The sequence below is a fragment of the Bufo gargarizans genome, chromosome 1 (genome assembly GCF_014858855.1).
Source record: "Bufo gargarizans isolate SCDJY-AF-19 chromosome 1, ASM1485885v1, whole genome shotgun sequence".
NCBI classification, from domain to species: domain Eukaryota; kingdom Metazoa; phylum Chordata; class Amphibia; order Anura; family Bufonidae; genus Bufo; species Bufo gargarizans.
In genome coordinates, this window is record NC_058080.1 from 570,307,745 (window position 1) to 570,326,607 (window position 18,863).

Sequence of the window (18,863 nt, forward strand, 5' to 3'; positions counted from 1 at the left end):
CGGATCCCCTTGTTTTTTGTCATACCCATAGATATGCTCTCCTTTTAAGATGTCCTTTTTACTGGCCATTACTTCAGCTAGGAGGATTTCAGAGATTCAAGCCTTCTCGGCTTTTCCTCCTTATACCCAGGTCTTGGACGACAAAGTTATTATTAGGCCTCTCCCGTCCTTCCAGCCAAAGGTGGTTTCGGACTTCCATAGAAGTCAGGATGTTGTCCTTCCATCCTTTTGCCCTAATCCCTCTAATAGTTTAGAAAGGGAGTATCATTGCCTGGACGTCAAAAGATGCTTGCTTGCTTATTTGGAGTCTACCTCGGCCTGGAGGTTGGAAGAAAACCTCCTTATTCAGTTTTGGGGTAGGAATAAGGGGCGGAAAGTGTCCACGGCAGTTATTGCTAGATGGGTTAAAAGGGCCATTTCCGAAGCCTATTTAGCGCAGGGTCTCTCGCCCCCTTCAGGGTTTGGAGCCCACTCCACCCGAGCGGTGGCTACATCCTGGGCCGAGAAGGCGGATGCCTCCCTGGCTCAAATCTGTAGAGCAGCAACTTGGAGCTCTCAACATACCTTTTTAAAGCATTACAGGCTCCAACTTCACGCGGATTCCGCCTTTGGTAGGAAGGTGCTTCAGGCGGTTGTCCCCCCCTAGTTCCTCATTAATAGTCTATCTCGCATGGGGTGCCGTCATGGGTGAGGGGAAAACAACATTGCTTACCGGTAATTGTTTTTCTTGATACCCATGACGGCACCCCCAAAATTTTTCCCTTCCCCTAATAACCTTTATTAGGTTATATGCGGAGTAGCCCGCTAGGTTTCTGAGAGTTTCTCTCTCTTGAGTATTGAAGAGATATAATGTACCGTATTGGATCTCTCTCTCTCTTTCTTACGTGTATTCACCTCCGGAGTACTGTTTATTACTATCACTGGTGCTTGGTGGGGGTGTGAACCTTTTATCTTCTCAGGTTTCCTGTCCCGGATGGGAGGTCCCTGGTCGCATGGGGTGCCGTCATGGGTATCGAGAAAAACAATTACCGGTAAGCAATGTTGTTTTCCCATTCTGACATTCAGTTTGGAGTTCAGGAGATTGTCTTGACCAGGACCACAACCCTACATGCATTGACGCAACTGCCATGTGATTGGTTGACTAGATAATCGCATTAATGAGAAATAGAACAGGTGTTCCTAATAATTCTTTAGGTGAGTGTATATTGAAGAGAATAAGGCCCAATACTGACCCCTGAGGTACCCCACTAGTGACAGTGACCCAATCTGAGTGTGTACGATTAATAACCACCCTCTGTTTTCTATCACAGAGCCAGTTACTTACCCACATACAGACATTTTCCCCCAGTCAGAGCATTCTCATTTTATATACTAACCTTTGATGCGGTACAGTGTCAAATGCTTTGGAGAAGTCCAGATACACGACATCCATTGATTCGCCGCTGTCCAGTATACAACTTACCTTCTCATAGAAACTGATTAAATTAGTTTGGCATGACCGATCCCTCATGAAGCCATGCTGATATGGCGTTATTTGCTTATTTTCATTGATGTACTCCAAGATAGCATCTCTTAGAAAACCTTCAAACAGTTTACCCACAACAGATGTTAAACTTACCGGCCTAAATTGATATATACTGTGGAGTTTTATAGGATGTGAAACATAAAATTAGGAACTTTCTTTGATTCACAAAGTAGCAGATTTTGTTCTGGGCTGACCTCCTGGAAGGCTTCTACCCTTACGAGTGCTTTCAATTAGCAATAACCCAGAATATTTGGTAATTCTGCACTTATTAACCCCACATACACAGGAATAAAGGAATGTTCTACACAATACATCTTTAGATTCTGTGATATACAACTCAGAGGTGAACCTGTGCTTTCATGGCTTCCTTTCAGTATACAGATATTGGAGTTAAACGTAAGGTAGTTCTGAGAAGCAAGACCATAAAGAATGTGTCATGGTGAATGGATCTCCTGCTGTGCTTTGTCTACTCGTGAAACTCTGACAAAGGTAAATTATCAGTAATAATATTGACTTTGCTTTGTGGTTATGAGCAGCCTGTGCGACATGAACTTAGGGTTGGACTTCCGAGAAGTCACATGGGGAACTACAGACGTATAATTTGGATTGTCACCAAAATCTCCCCCCCTCACTACCATTGGAACCTAGCTTGCTTAGAACTTCTATTAACCCTTAGTGGGTCCATTTCTTTAGAGGTGTTCAATTCTATCCTTTTAATAGGTGTAATCTCCTATTTATACTGAAGTCACTATGACTAGGAGTATGAAGAAGTGAAAAGAGACAAGAAAGCGATGAGAAATTGTAAAAATATATTTACATTGTATTGTGTTTCTACATTTATTTATTTATTATACTCACTTAGGCTACTTTCACACTTGCGGCAGTGTGATCCGGCGGGCAGTTCCGTCATCGGAACTGCCCGCCGGATCCGCCAATCTGCATGTGACTGAAAGCATTTGTGAGACGCATCTGGATGCGGATCCGTCTCACAAATGCATTGCAAGAACGGATCAGTCTCTCTTCGCTTGTCATGCGGACAGACGGATCCATCTTGTATTTTTTTCACATTTTTACCGGTCTATCTTTTTGAATGCCGGATCAGGCACTAATACATTCCTATGACAAGTCTTCAGTTTTTTTCGCCGGATATAAAACCATAGCATGCTGCGGTTTTATCTTTTGCCTGATCAGTCAAAATGACTGAACTGAAGACATCCTGATCCATCCTGAACGGATTACTCTCCATTCAGAATGCATGGGGATATACCTGATCAGTTATTTTCCGGTTTAGAGCGTTCTTAATACAAAATGCATAGTACAATCGGGCTGGAGGGGTTAAAATAAATAATTTAATTGACCTTAATCCACTTGTTCGTGCAGCCGGCATCTCTTCTGTCTTCTTCTTTGAGGAATAGGACCTTTGATAACGTCACTGCACTCATCACATGGTACATCACATGATCTTTTACCATGGTGATGGATCATGTAACGGACCATGTGATGAGCGTAGTGACGTCACCACAGGTCCTTTTCCTGTGCACAGCAAAGATGAAGACAGAAGAGTTAAATTATTTTTTATTAACCCCTCCAGCGCTATTGTACTAGGCATTCTGTATTAAGAATGCTATTTTCCCTTATAACCATGTTATAAGGGAAAATAATAATGATCGGGTCTCCATCCCGATCGTCTCCTAGCAACCGTGCGTGAAAATCCGCTCTTGCTTGCGATTTTCACGCAGCCCCATTCACTTCTATGGGGCCTGCGTTGTGTGGAAAATGCACAAAGAGGAGCATGCTGCGATTTTTACGCAACGCACAAGTGATGTGTGAAAATCACCATTCATCTGCACAGCCCCATAGAAATGAATGGGTCCGGATTCAGTGCAGGTGCAATGCGTTCACCTCACGCATTGCACCCGTGCGGAAATATCGCCGGTGTGAAAGGGGCCTAACAGCTGCAGGTAAATTATAGATTGTGGGTGCTGACCATACACAGTAATAAAGATGGATGAAGGCATAAAAATGTCAGCCAAAAGATCTTTGCAGATGTCCTATGTAGACAAATGTCTGCATAATTTGTTGGTGAACCTGCCCAGAAATATCTGATATGCTGCTTTAGGCCTCATGCACACAGTAAAGCATTTGTGGCATCACATGGAACCCCCCCGCACCTCCCCTCATTCCACTCAATGCAGTATGGTGCCTCCATATGGCACTGTATTCTCTCCTAGAAGAGGGCGAGTACATGGGTAATACGGCACGCCATGGAACAGGCCGTAATTATTCTCAAACGTTTGTGTACCTTCATATAACATCGGAGGTATAAGCCATACGTCTACTCCACCTGAATCTGAATTTAGGGGACTAGTTACACCTACAGTATCAACTCCAAATACTGTATATCACATTCTAGATATGAAAAGCTCCAATTGGCAAGGAAGTGCTGGGAATTTCTAATTTCAGGCTACCACCCTACAGGCCTCTCAGCGGATCCGGTTGCATTTTGTATTATATAGCCAAGACAGATCCGTCATGAACACTATTTAAAGTCAGTCTATGCAGAATTCTTCAACTGGCGCTTCAACACATTAACTATCGCTGCAGTGAAATAGCAGTCCCGTTTCCTGCTATAAAAAGACTTTATACAGACCAGCCGTATAAAACACAAATACGCTGGAGCCATCTTCCCTGTGACCTGCTTTTCCCTGTGCATATCACATATAGCAGAGAAGCAAGAACTACCGCACGATACATACTATAGCACGGACGCCTATGTCAAGGTAGGACTGAGACATATATAGATAGCAGTGCTTACTTGTATATCTGTGTGATAGATAGGAAGGTGGTAATCAGCTGGCTAGTGATATAATACAGAGTAAGCGCGCAGTGTCACATTGTTTTACTATTTAAAGTCAATGGAGGACAGATCTGTTTTCTATTGTGTCAGAAAAAACGGATCCATCCCCATTGACTTACATTGTGTGTCAGGTGTGTTCCGCACCACATCGCAGACAGAAAAACGCTGCTTGCAGCGTTATGCTGTCCGTGATAGGGATGGGGACTCAACCATATGGAACGGAATGCATTTTCGTGCACTCTGTTTCGTTCAGTTCAGTTTTGTCCCCATTGACAATGAACGGGGACAAAACTGAATTGTTTTCTTCTGCTATTGAGATCCTATGATGGATCTCAATAGCGGAATTGAAAACGCTAGTGTGAAAATAGCCTAAATCAGGTGCAAAATAAGGCTACTTTCACACTTACAGTAGCCTTGCAGAACAGCCTGCCAGATCCGTGCTACCGCTAGACCACCGTGCCGCCAGAAGTCCGCTCTGGCCCCATTCACGGCAAAGGTCCAGCCGCAGCACGGCAAACATGTTGAGAGGCGACCAGACAAAAACTATAACATGCTGCGGTTGCTGGAAAAGGCTACCGGAGGTGTGAAAGTAGCCTTAGGCGCACCTACATGAATAGGTCAGAAAACTTCTGAATTAGTCTAAAGGGTGAATGAGGGGCAAAAGCCTCCAAAATTGGCGCATTTTCAGTAGTAAATGACACAAAAAACAAGACAGCATTTTTACGTCCCACTATAGTGAATGTGTCCCACAATGTTTTGCTGATAGGGCCCCCCCCCCCAACCTCTGGGCCCCATAGCAAGTGCCATGGCTATCGTTCCGCCCATGGCCTAGTGCCCTTTCATAAATTGACCGTACATTAATGAATTCCAGGGTCACGCAAATGTCAAGTGCATTAGTGTCATGGTTGAAAGGTCACGGTGATAATGTGACACCATCTTCTCGGAATCCCAAGCAGATGTCGAGGGAATGTCAGATGCCTTCATCCTCTGAATCACTGTGTAGAGTGTAAGCTCTGTGGGGGCAGGGATTTTATGAGAATATATACTGCATTGCAGGGCTATCCGACAGCAAGTCTTATTAGTGTCTCCCTGCAGAATAGGACATAAGCCGTCAGAGGGCTACAATAACCGTAAAAAAAACAAGATAAATGGAGAATTTTATTATCTATGACACGTTCTTTATATAGCGCCATCCTATTCTGCAGCTCTGTACAAATCTTCCCCCATCCCCGCTAGGCTTAGGGCTGAACTCTGGCACACAAAGGGTTAAAGGGAGCAGCTAGGGAAAGTTCTTGGTCCAATACACACAGGACAACAACATGTATCTTCAGAAAAATGAATTGGATTCAGTGTGTAAAGAAGTCAGCTGGGGGAATGATGACATAGAAAGAGGGAGAGGAGAAAAGGAGGCTGCCCCTTTAAGAAGAGCCCAGGGAGAAATGTGAAAGCTATTTGTTTGGTGTAAGCCTGGCTTGGATCCGTGCCATCAATCTCTTGCAGAATCACAGACACAGAAGGAGCCAAGCAAAGCATGATCGCAAACTTGCTGCTCTACAGACGAGCGCAGGGAGGCAGCTCCAGCCAGACGTCAGCGCCGGGGAATCGGTGGATTTAATAGCCCGGTGAGAGGAGCGAGGAGCCGGCCACCATCCGCCTGGAGCACCGGTGAGGAGCCCGGTGAGAGGAGCCGGCCACCATCCGCCTGGAGCCCCGCGCTCGGCCGGGCTGCTGCAGGGCGTGTGGACGAGTCTGCGGGGACAGGAGCCATTATGGATGCGGAGGTAAGGGGGAAATGGGAGATTTCCTGGCGGAAGGACGAGGCTTCTGATTACTGCCGTGCGTGTAGACGGTGCGGTACCGTACGGTGTCAGTGTGGACAGGCTCGGACTAGTTGCGGCATGTCAGTGACAGGCATTCTGCTCCTGCTGCACGGAGTTTGTGCTCCGGTCGGCTCCTGCTTGCCCGGCTTCTCCCCTCCTCCCTGTGCCGGGGAAGTGTTGGCCGCCGCCGCGCACCTCACAACTTTACCGCGGAGTGGCCTTCAGGCAGTGCCGAGGAGGGAGGACATGACGGGGCTGAGGCGGTCTGTGTGCACGGAGTTTGGCTGAAGTGTGTTGCAGTGAGGCCTAGTGCTCCTACACTGCCACAGAGCAAGTTCGTGAGGCGAGGCGGCTGCTTACCTCAGCCATATGCACAGCCCTTCTCCATAGTGATAAGATGGGGCGCGCCATAGGACGGAGCCGCTGGCGGACACGTTATATGGCTCTGTTCACATGCTGCGTTTCTGTCAAGGTCTCCATCGCTATTGGTTGAGGTATAGTGCAGCATATAGAGCTATTCATGAAACCCTGTGTGAGCCTGACAGACCCCATAACCTAGTAATAGGACATTGGCTGGGCATCATACTGGCATGCAGTGGCCTCCATGTCAGAGGGGCTGTGTGGCACACCAGGATTGATAAACTGGGCCCCCTTTGGACTAGAACCAGTCATCCTCAAACTGCGGCCCTCCAGCTGTTGTAAAACTACAACTCCCACAATGCCCTGCTGTAGGCTGTTCGGGCATGCTGGGAGTTGTAGTTTTCCAACAGCTGGATAGTCGCAGTTTGAGGATGCCTGGACTAGAGCATAGGTTCCCAACCTGCAGCCCTCCAGCTGTTGTAAAACTACAACTCCCGGCATGCCCCGATAGCAGTAAGCTGTCAGGGCATCATGGAAGTTGTAGTTTTACACCAGCTGGAGGGCCGCAGGTTGGGCATCCCTGGTGTAGAGATATTACGCCAGTGTTTGAACTTCGCCCCCTATTGGAGTGAGGATCACCTCACAGTGATAAATCTGGTGTGCGCCTATTTAACATGCCAAACCGTGCCCATTTGTGCACCCGCTTTTCAAAAGTGGTGAGTGGTGTAATATCACAAAAGTCACGGGGAATTTATTAAAACTGGTGTAAAGCAGAACTGGCTTAGATGCCTATAGCAACCAATCAGATTCCACCTCTCATTTTTCACAGCTCCTTTGGAAAATGTACAGAAGAATCTGATTGGTTGCTATGGGCAACTAAGCCAGTTCTGCTTTACACCAGTTTTGACAACTCTCCCCCTGTGTATTTCTTGTGGTGCAACGATGGATGGCATGTGCCAAAATGTATGACCTTTTTATGGCAGAATTCAGAGGCGAGGGAATGGTAAATTCCCCCACTGGTATTTATTACCAGTTGCTTATATAGCGCCAGCATATTCCATAGCGCTACTCATTGTTGTTCAGGTTAAGACCGCGCTTTTTCCAGTGCTTTGCATCTCCCTGTGGGTCTACCAGTCAATGCAGAGAGGTTATTTAGGCCTCATGCACACGACTGTTATGGGTCCGCAATACACGTGGCACCGGCCGTGTGTACCAAGCATCACAGATGCGGAGCCATTCACTTGAATGGGTCCGCAAAACCGGAGATGCGGTGTGGGAGCACGGATCGGAACCCCACGGAAGCACTACGGTGTGCCTCCGCACTGCAAAAAAAGTAGTGCATGCACTATTTTTTTGCGGTGTGGATCGCGGCTCTAATTCAAGAGAATGGGTCCGTGATCCGCATGCAGCTGCCCCGCGGTCGGTACCGGTGCATTGCGGACTGCAATCTGTGGTCCGCAGCATGGGCACGGAGCCCTTACGTTCGTGGGCATGAGTAAAGAGTGGCTGTCTTTACATTGATGGCTTCATGAGATCGTAGATGAGCTGTTCTTCACCTGAGGGGCTTGTTGGTGCCTCCCCTGGCACCTGGGCACACGTCCCGCCAGATTCCTCACCCCACCAGCAATGCTCTTGATCAAATAGCATGGCTGATAGCAGGAGTCTTCCTGGCAGACCCCCATTGATCAGCTTATGAGATATAGCGATCCTCCCAATAAAAATGGGTGGCCAGGCGGCTGTCATACTGTGATGTATGTTCTCCATAGGATAAGTGTGCATGGACAAAGGCAAAGAGGCAAGCATTGACATGTGGTGGTCATTGTGTGACACAGATGTTAACGGGGGCTGTCTCTCAGACATTGGTGGCATATCACTAGGACATGCCAACAATGTCAGATAGGTGCCGGTCCCACCTCTGGGACCCACTGCTATCTCCAGAATGGGTCCCCCAAAGTGTAGGAGAGTACGCAACTAGAGGGCAGCACTGCTATGGGAAATCCAAAATTAGCCGAGCGCTTGTCTAATTTTGGAACTCCAATTTAAGTGAATGGAGTGCACACTGCGCCTGCGCTCTCTCCTTCGCTGTGGGGCCCGTTCCTGGACCCACACCGATCTGACATTGGTGGCCTATCCTAGTGATATGTCGCCAGCATCTGAGATGGGTATAACCCTTTTAAGAGCATTTTTTTTTTTTTTTTTTCTTATTGGCTTGTTTTTTCCCCCAGATGTATTTAACATTCCATTGACTTTGTATAGAGATATTTTTATATTTAACTGTAGATTCCCATCAAACGCCTGATGACTACATTTCAGCATAAAAAAGCCAAAAGGAAATTGAAGAACTCCCACAAAAATTCAACTAGACACTATGGGGGAATTAATAGATTCCGGTTGTGCAAGACATTTTGACTTTTTTTGTGTTTACACCCCCTCACCCTCAAGTGGGTGAGAAAGCGGACATGTTTATCTGCTGTAAGTAGGTGTATTCCAGATTTAACGACATTGCAATCTCACTCTCGTAGGAAAGTAGCTGGAGTGAGGGGCCTTGGACACGTAAATTTGACTCTGGCATTTTTTTTTTTTACCTGTAAAAACCAGAATACATTTTGTGGCTTTTTTTATTTTATTTTTCTTAGGCTACTTTCACACTAGCGTTATTTGAATCCAGCGTTCAATTCCGTCAACGGAACTGCCTGCTGGATCCGGAAAAACTTGTGAAAACTGATTACATTTGAATCCTGAATCCGTGAACGTTTGATCACAATAAAAAAATGCATTGGAAAAACCGGATCCGCCATTTATGGACTTTAACAATCTGACTCAATAGAAAACAGATCCGTCCTCCATTGACTTTCAATGGTGTTCAAGAAGGATCCGTTTTGGCTATGTTGAAGATAATCCAAACTGATGCATGCGGTTGTATTATCTGAACGGATGCGTTTGTGCAGATCCATGACAGATCCGCACCAAACGTGAGTGTGAAAGTAGCCTTAGCCCTACAGCTAACATCTGGAGCTGGAATTTTTACTGCAAAAAAAAAAAAAAAAAAGTGCCGAGAAACCAACCTAAAAAGAGTGAAGTCCTATACAACTTACTGTGGCTTCCTTTTTAAGCCAAATCCAGATAGGTTGGAATGAGGAACATAAAGGAAGGACTTGTTACTTCTCCTTCCTGCTGGATCCACTCTCAGATTTAGCTAAATATACAGCATGAAAAACGGTCACAAAAAGTTGTGTGTGACCTCACCCTAGCATCGCTAGACATGTCTAAAGTTGTAACCGATTTAGGACTCTATCACACTGTCAGTATTTGTAAGCCAAAAACAGGAGTTGGTCCAAAACAGAGTTAGGCCTCATGCACACGGCCGTTGTGCGGCCATTCCGTGCGTTGTCCCCAATGCACGGCAACATCCGTGCGGCTGCCGGGACGGATCGAGACTCATTCAACTTGAATGGGTCCATGACCCATCCGCACCGTAAAAAAATTTAACATGTTTTTTGCAGTGTGTAGGCACAGACGGAAACACCACGGAAGCACTCTGTAGTGGTTCCGTGCCTCCATGAATGGGTCCGCATCCGTAATGCGGGGAGCACACGGCCAGTGCCTGCATATTGCAGACCCGCTGTTTGTGGGCCGCAATACGGCCACGGCCGTGTGCGTGAGGCCTTAAAACGTAATGGGGAATTTTTAATCTCTTCTGTGTTTTGGACCCACTCCTGCTTTTGGCTTACAAATACTGATCAAGTACTGACCAAATACTGACAGTGTGAAAAAGGCCTTATCCAACAGCATTCAACGTCCTAGTTTTGTCCCACAAAGTATGTATTCATACCCAGTGTATTTTTGTCATTGCAAAAAGGACGCCTTTCTATAGATGTGATTCTTGAGGCATCTCTACATATACACTACTCTCAAAAAGTTAGGGATATTTGGCTTGTAGGTGAATTTGTGACACCCAAGTGTCACGTAAGACCATTCAAAACCATTTCAATCAGCGTGGTCTGCGTTCTAGACGACATGCAAGGGTACCTGACCACAGGCGTCTTAGTCTTGCACGAACCAGGGAGCATCTATGCTGGACGAGGGACCAGTCGGCCTTAGTGCTGTTCACTGATGAAAGCCGATTCATGATGAGCAGAAATGATGGCCACCAACGATGTTGGAGACGTCAGGGAGAGCTCTATCAGCCACTGTTGTCACCAGACAAGTCTTTGGTGGTGGTGTTAGTGTGGGCAGGTGTGTCTAGTCCATACAGAACTGCCCTACAATTTTTGAATGGTACAATGACAAGTCCATACTACTTGAATAACTTCGTTAATCCAGTCATTGTGCCTCTGCATGAACACCACAGGCCTAATTTCATCTTCATGGACGACAATGCGCCAGCTCATCGAGGTCGCATCATTAGGGAAAGGCTGCTGGAGACTGGGGTACCTGCACTTTCTCCAGACCTGGATCACATTGAAAACTTATAGGATCAGCTGAGTCACCGTGTAGAATCTCGTAACTCTGTACCCCAGAACCTCAGTGACCTGAGGGCTGCCCTTTAAGAAGAGTGGGATGCCATGCCTCAGCAGACAGTAAGTCGACTTGTGAACAGCATGAGATGTCGTTGTCAATCTGTAACTAATGCTCAAGGCCACATGACAAGTTACTGAGACATTGACATTTTTGTGGGGACATACCCCCCACTGGTGTTGGCTTTTGTTTCAATTAATTGTTTGAGATGAGGAAATCACCATTGCATGCTTCTACTTCAATGCCCTACTTTCATGATAGAATATCACTGTAGCGTGAACTTTTTATGTTTTCTATAAATTTTATTCGAAAGCCAAATATCCCTAACTTTTTTTTATGAGTAGTGTATGTAGTTCTGTCAGCGGAATTTTTCAGTGTAAGGCCCCATGTCTGAATTTTGCGGACAAGCATAGGACTTGTACTATCTGTTGCGGAACAGACAGTCCTATACTCCTCTGTAAAATGCGGACCACGGACCCATTGAAGTCGATGGCTCCATAACAAAATGCACCTGGACCGCATCCGTATTTTGCAGACCCGCGGCTTGCAGTGCACAAAATGGACATGGCAGTGTGCATTAGGCCTAATAATGTTTTTCTGCCTTTGACTTCATCAGGTGGCCATAGGACAAGATGGAAAACGCAAACACCTTTACTATCTACAATAGTTTTTCTGACTCTTATGGGATGCAGCCCAGATTTTCATAGGGCATTAGGGGCAACAGCCGTACAAGTCTCAGCAGTATCATATTGTGTTTCCCCAAAAATAAGCCCCACCCCGATAATAAGCCCTAGCACTATTTTGCTATATATATATATATATATATATATATATATATATATATATATATATATATATATATATATATATATATATATATATATATATATATATATTATTATGTGGGTAATGTGTGAGCTGCAGCAGCGCAGTTCGGCAAGTATGTGGGAGGACATTTATTTCTTAGGAGGCGTGCTGGGCTTGGAAAAAAGGCCGGCTAGGCACTGCAGGGGGGGCGTTACTGGGCACTAGAGCAGAGTAATAACGCCCCTCTGGGCACCTTAAGACTTAATTTGCATATCAGAAAATCGCTTTTTAATAAGAATGAAAAGTTGAATAAAAGAAAGAAGACCCATGTAGGTAAGAAGGTACTTTATTGCACATTGCTATGTTACCGGTTTTATATGGTCAAAATAGGTGACAGATTCCCTTTTAAATAAGATCTAAGTGAATCGAGGATGATGCTGCAATATTTCTGGTCAGATGAAAACTGCGCTCGTACGCACAGAGCCTCTGATATGAGTGGGTGAATGGAAGCGTCGCACATGTGAAATTAGCCTTGGGCTACAAGTCTGTGGTAAGAAAATGGTAGCAGATCATGTCTTATTTAGTCTGTTTTCACGGACTGACAGCCCCCATACAATTGAAGGTGACCGTTGTGTGAATGTATGGCTGGCTGCAGCTTCCACTGCCAGTAAGGCTAGGGTGACATCTCAAGAAATCCATCCAATATCTCAGTGCGACACCATTGACTGTCATTATAAAAGTGTCACGTGACATTGGTGTAGCCCTAGCCTAACAGCTCGTGGTCAGCCGATTTCTGAAGCCGAACTCCTGGCAATCAGCTGATGGGAACTAAAACGTTTGCACGTGTCTGTGCGTTCTCTTGTCCATGTGGGTTATGGTAACCGCCATGTAATCTGTGGTTGCTGCAGTTTTCTAACTTGTTCCTTAGGGTCTTTTTACGCTGGCAGATTATTATTTTTTTGCCCGTAATGAGCTTCGATCAACGATATGCGCTGATTGGTTCTTGCTATCACCTTCATCTTCATAACGGAGTGATTGTGAGGGGTGAAGCCATCGCTTCCCCCCCTTCTGTTGTCAGCAGCTCTTCTCTCCATGTAACGGGGGAAATGCTGCTGACCTCACAGGAGTGCCACATCAAATGTACGATCAGCTGAGATTTCTCGTCCGTTGGCTGATCTGTGGCAATAATTAAAAAGGAACGTGATGCCCATTAAAGAGACAACAGGTTGCCACATTGTCATGATGGTTCTTGTAGTTCACTGGTTTATCGTCTGTATTGCCTCTTCTATACATTTTATGCACTATATTATTATAGATCATTGTGGGTTTTTTGTCCTGTTGGGTTGTTGCACAGTCTTCTGTTGCTCTAGGTCCACAGAGGCATCGTCACTGACATCTTACAATCTGTTGTCTTTCCCCCATTTTAGCTTTGCTACACTATTCTCTCCGTCCATAAAAGCAACTTATAAACCGGATGAAAAGGAAGTAAAGTGTGAACAAAGCCTTAGCTATACTTGGAAGACAACTAATAAGACTGCTCCAGGGAATACCCTGTCTTCCCGTCCTCTGAGTAGGCTGATCCGCCTAATTATAATAGTGGGCATAAAATTATGTAATGGTGGTTGTGTAATTGTACAGCAGCGACTCGGTCTGACACGCTGGAAGGAACTTGTGACGCTCAAACATTCCTCCGGGGGGAACACATGAAGACGTTTATGAAAATTGCATTTTAGAAACTGAAGCAAGAAGCGGAGATATTTTACAGTTCTCTTATTGTTAAAAAACTCCTGCTCCTCCATTTAGCGTTTACACTGCAGTAACGCATCCTCTGGCAGCGTAGAAAGACGGTCTTTGATATGTTACTTAGCGCAGTGTATTCGTCCTAAAACTGGTCTTTAGACTTGTTCTAAATCACTCCCCCCATTACAGTTTTCTGGTGTAAAATTTCGCAAACTTTGTGTTTGTGACTTTTTAAATACCATTGTGCCTAAAACTAGGTGCAGGTGGAGGTCTACGCAGTCCTCATCTCATTCCCAAAAAGAGGGAATGAGGACATTTATCTAGAGCAGCTCAGGGGTGTGGCCGTATTGCGGACTGCATTTGCGGATCCGCAATACACGGGCACCGTTCCGTGTGCATTTCGCATCACGGATGCGGACCCATTCACTTTAATGGGTCCACAAATCCAGAGATGCGGAATGGTGCAGAGCGGAAGCACTACAGAGTGCTTCCGTGGGGTTTCATCCTGTACTTCCATTCCGCAAAAAGATGGAACATGTCCTATCTTTTTGCGGAACTGCTGGATCGCGGACCCATTAAAGTGAATGGGTCCGCGATCTGCTAAAGCGGCCCCACGGACTGTGTTCGTGCATTGCGGCCTGCATTTTGCGTTTGTGTGCAGGAGGCCTCCTCCTTGTGGCTGCCCCCATACAGTGTAACGTCTCCTTGTGGCTGCCCCCATACAGTGTAACGTCTGAATATTTTTGATATCGTCCAACCCTACTCTGGAGGCGGGCACCAAAAGCTGCGTTTTGGTGTCCGTCTGATGAAACTGAGCTAAACTCCGCCCCCTCACATACAATGTAAGTCGATGGGGACGGATCCGTTTTCTCTGACACAATCTGGCACACTAGAAAACGAATCCTTTCTCCATTGACTTTCAATGGTGTTCAAGACTGATCCGTCTTGGCTATGTTACAGATCATACAAACGGATCCGTTCTGAACGGATGCAGACAGTTGTATTATCTGAACGGATCCATCTGTGCAGATCCATGACGGATCTGCACCAAACGCGAGTGTGAAAGTAGCCTAAGATGTGTGTAAGGCATATATTTCTAACTGTAATTTCTGTTTGGCAGTTAGTAGCTAAGGAGGACTGGTTTCAACTTCAAATTTTTTTTTCTCCGGATTTTGCGGACCCATTCCCTTTCAATGGGGCTGGAACGGATTCTATGTGCTGTCTGTATCCGCGTTTTTTGGATCCGCACTTGTGGATCCCCAATTCCGTTCCCGAAAGAAAAAACTTGTCCTATTCTTGTCCGCAACTGCGGCATTTTCTATTATAGTGCCGGCGATATGCGGTCCGTGAAATGGGGAACGCACATTGCCGGTGTCCGTGTTTTGCGGATCCGCAAAACACCTACGGACGTGTGAATGGACCCTTAATGGGGTTTTCCAGGAGTAGAATTGGTCTCCTATTAGTGCCCTGGCGATCAATATCTGATCGGCCGATCAGGTGTATAATAAAGCTATGTCCCATCAGTCACATGACCTGTGTGCAGCTAAGTCCCATTTAAGTGAATAGACCTGGGCTGCAATACCAAGCACATCCACTATACAGTGGACGGCGCTGTGCTTGGTAAGCTGTGAGGAGCCTGCACCGCTTATCTGCGAGGGTGATGGGAGTCAGATCCCCACAATTAGATATTGATGACCTATCCCAAGGATAGGTCATCAATATTCTACTCTCAGAAAACCCATTTTATCATTAGGGCTGTATTCACTCGGCTGTCAGAGGATTCATCAACATTCCTGACAAAGTTGTCAAAAAAAATTGGGTTAGGCTACTTTCACACTAGCGTTCGGGCGGATCCGTTCTGAACGGATCCGCTCATAATAATGCAGACGGAGGCTCCGTTCAGAACGGATCCGTCTGCATTAAAATAGCAAAAAAAAAGCTAAGTGTGAAAATAGCCTCGGACGGATCCGTCCAGACTTTCAATGTAAAGTCAATGGGGGACGGATCCGCCTGAAGATTGAGCCACATTGTGGCATCTTCAAACGGATCCGTCCCCATTGACTTACATTGTAAGTCTGGACGGATCCGCACGGCCAGGCGGACACCCGAACGCTGCAAGCAGCGTTCAGCTGTCCGCCTGTCCGTGCGGAGGCGAGCGGAGCGGAGGCTGGACGCCGCCAGACTGATGCAGTCTGAGCGGATCCGCTCCATTCAGACTGCATCAGGGCTGGACGGCTGCGTTCGGGTCCGCTCGTGAGCTCCTTCAAACGGAGCTCACGAGCGGACCAGCGAACGCTAGTGTGAAAGGAGCCTTACATGCAATGATATTCCCTTTATGAAATCATGACTGAACCTGACGTTTAATTAGAAATTAAATTCACAAAGCTAATGTGAGCATAGCCTAAAGACTGAGAAGAGGCATCTGAGGGGCAGGAGCAAACGCCCCCGTGGATGAGCATGCAAGGAAAAGTAACGGCTGCGCTATCTTGTACTGCAATAGATCCTAACGAAGCCCCCCGGTAGTTTGGCTGATAGTAGACGCTACGGCTTGTAGGGGGTCGGTCATGTATATTACAGTTCCATTGAAGTAACTGCTTTGTAGCTTGGACATCTTCAGTAGACATTGCTGACGTATTCTGTCTTCTGGCCGCAAGTCAGAAGATACATGGCCGAGAAAGATCCCTTTAAGGCTACTTTCACACTAGCGTTCGATCGGATCCGTTCTGAACGGATCCGATCATATTAATGCAGACGGAGGCTCCGTTCAGTACGGATCCGTCTGCATTAATAACTTAAAAAAATTAAATTAATAAAAAAATTCTAAGTGTTAAAGTAGCCTGAGCGGATCCGTTCAGACTTTCAATGTAAAGTCAATGGGGGACGGATCCGCTTGAAGATTGAGCCATATGGTGACATCTTCAAGCGGATCCGTTCCCATTGACTTACATTGTAAGTCTGAACGGATCCGCTCGCCTCTGCAAGCAGCGTTCAGCTGTCCGCCTGTCCGTGCGGAGGCGAGCGGAGCGGAGGCTGAACGCCGCCAGACTGATGCAGTCTGAGCGGATCCGCTCCATTCAGACTGCATCAGGGCTGGACGGAGGCGTTCGGGTCCGCTCGTGAGCCCCTTCAAACGGAGCTCACGAACGGACCTATGAACGCTAGTGTGAAAGTAGCCTAAAAGTGATGGCTGCTTTGTCTTTTCCATACTTTACCTGTTTTCTTGTTTTTGTCTCTCTTGTACTTTTGGATGTCATATTCGGTGTATCGTCGCATGCTCACACTAGGCAGCCATTAGGTGTTGCTTCATTTAGATCCAGTGCCATGGCTCCTTCATAAAGCAATGTGAATTATTCCTTCAGGGTTTCGAGGTCTCGGTGCGGTGAAATGTCTGCACTTTACAGATGTGTCCATACTGTATTGCTGACAGCTACACCCGGCTACTTTCACACTGACGTTTTGGCTTTCCGTTTCTGAGCTCCGTTAGGGCTCTCACAAGCGGTCCAAAATGGATCCGTTTTGCTCTAATGCTTTGAATGGATAAGGACCCGCTCAGAATGCATCAGTTTGCCTCCAATCAGTCTCCATTCTGCTTGCAGCGTTTTGCTGTCTGCCTGACAAAGTGGAGCCAAACGGATCCGTCCTGACCCCCTATGTAAGTCAATGGGGACGGATCCGTTTTCTCTGGCACAATAGATAACGGATCCATCCTCCATTGACTTGACTTTCATTGGTGTTCAAGACTGATCCGTTTTGGCTATGTTACAGATAATCCAAACGGATCCGTTCTGAACGGATGCGTTTGTGCAGATCCATGACGGATCCGCACCAAACGCGAGTGTGAAAGTAGACTAACTGAAACTCTGCACTTTTACAGCAGTTTTGAAATGTGAATATCTACTATTTCAAAGTACTACTGCTATAAAAAGCCTCATGCACACAACTGTATTTTTCTTCACTGCGCTATGTTTTTAAAACCACTTTGCCCTATACAATTCAATGGGGCCGTGCACATATCCGTTTTTTTCAGATGCATGGATCTGTGGCGCACAGCAACCCGATGGGTACTTGAGGCTGCCTCGCTGTCTTACCAGACAGAACCCGCTAGGAGGATATCAAGGGAAATGAAGAAAAAGGAGACTTCCCGTGCTTGCTGAAGAAACTTTCAACTGCATAGTCTTGGTATATCCGTTTATTTGTGTAAAATAGGAACGCGTTTTGGGGCTGACCAGCTCTTTCCTTACGCATCACATAATTAATTGGTCAAGTTTATTTTACACAAATAAACTGATCAAGCAAGACTACGCAGTTGAAAGTTTCTTCAGCAAGCAGCGCCTATGAGAAGTAAACTTTTTTTCTTCATTTCCCTTGAAGCCTTTATGATTTGACCGGTCATTGAAAGTGGTCTATAAGCTGGGACCTCCACAGTTGCTGGAATGAAGAGACTGTGGTATTGTAGAGCACCCTGTTCCTATAGGGTGGTTATAGTGCACGTCCATGACTATCCCATTCATTTTAATGCGAGCACCCTGATTGTCATTTGTAGTGTGTCTCCAGTCAGTGCTGACCACTTCAGAGTATGTAGGCACGCACACCTTTTGGTAATGCCCAGTTGTCAGGAAAAACAGAGGAATGCCACAAAGGAAAGATGAGCTCAAAGGGCCATGATGCTTGGGCAGGCATGGATTGTTTATACTGGTCTGCACTACTCCTAACGCTGAGACCCCCACCCGTTATGAGAAGGGCGAACCCGTACCCCCTCAGGGTGCCCAGGAATGAAATGGAATAGCAAGTCGGCATGTGCACTGCAGCTCCATTCATCTGTATGGAAGTTCTGGAAATAGCCAGGGGCTGTATTCTGTGGTCTCTGGAACTCCCATAGAGATGAATGAGGGGCAGTGCGCACGCTCGACCTGCTGCTACATTCATTTTGGGGGCCCTGAGGGATACAGAGTCCCTGTTCGCCTGATAGCCAGTGGTAGGACTCTCCCTGATCAAATAGTTATCTCCCTATCCATACAAATACATTTAACAGCGGGAATACTTCCCTTTAATGAAAAGGCCACAATGCTCACCTAAGCGCCATGATTAGTGCTAAATATTGCTATGAAGTAGGGATCGACCGATATTGATTTTTTTTAGGGCTGATACCGATAATTTGTGAACTTTCAGGCCGATAATTTATACCGATATTCTGGGAATTTTCATTTTTGAAAAAAATAAAATAAAATTCCTACAC

At 46.1% G+C, this 18,863-nt stretch overlaps 1 protein-coding gene across 24 annotated transcripts in view; it reads left to right on the forward strand.

The window, feature by feature from the left end:
• Window positions 1-5,862: 5,862 nt before the first annotated feature.
• The window catches only part of NCOR2 (nuclear receptor corepressor 2), a 407,074-nt gene continuing 394,073 nt past the window's right edge, over window positions 5,863-18,863 (forward strand). For 17 of the 24 annotated variants that reach the window (XM_044275656.1, XM_044275677.1, XM_044275671.1 and 14 more), the window contains exon 1: window positions 5,864-6,163. The gene's annotated coding sequence lies outside the window, so the exon portion shown is untranslated. Of the gene's footprint in view, window positions 6,164-18,863 lie in introns of all 24 variants that reach the window. The other 7 variants (XM_044275678.1, XM_044275679.1, XM_044275664.1 and 4 more) reach the window with 3 other exon arrangements.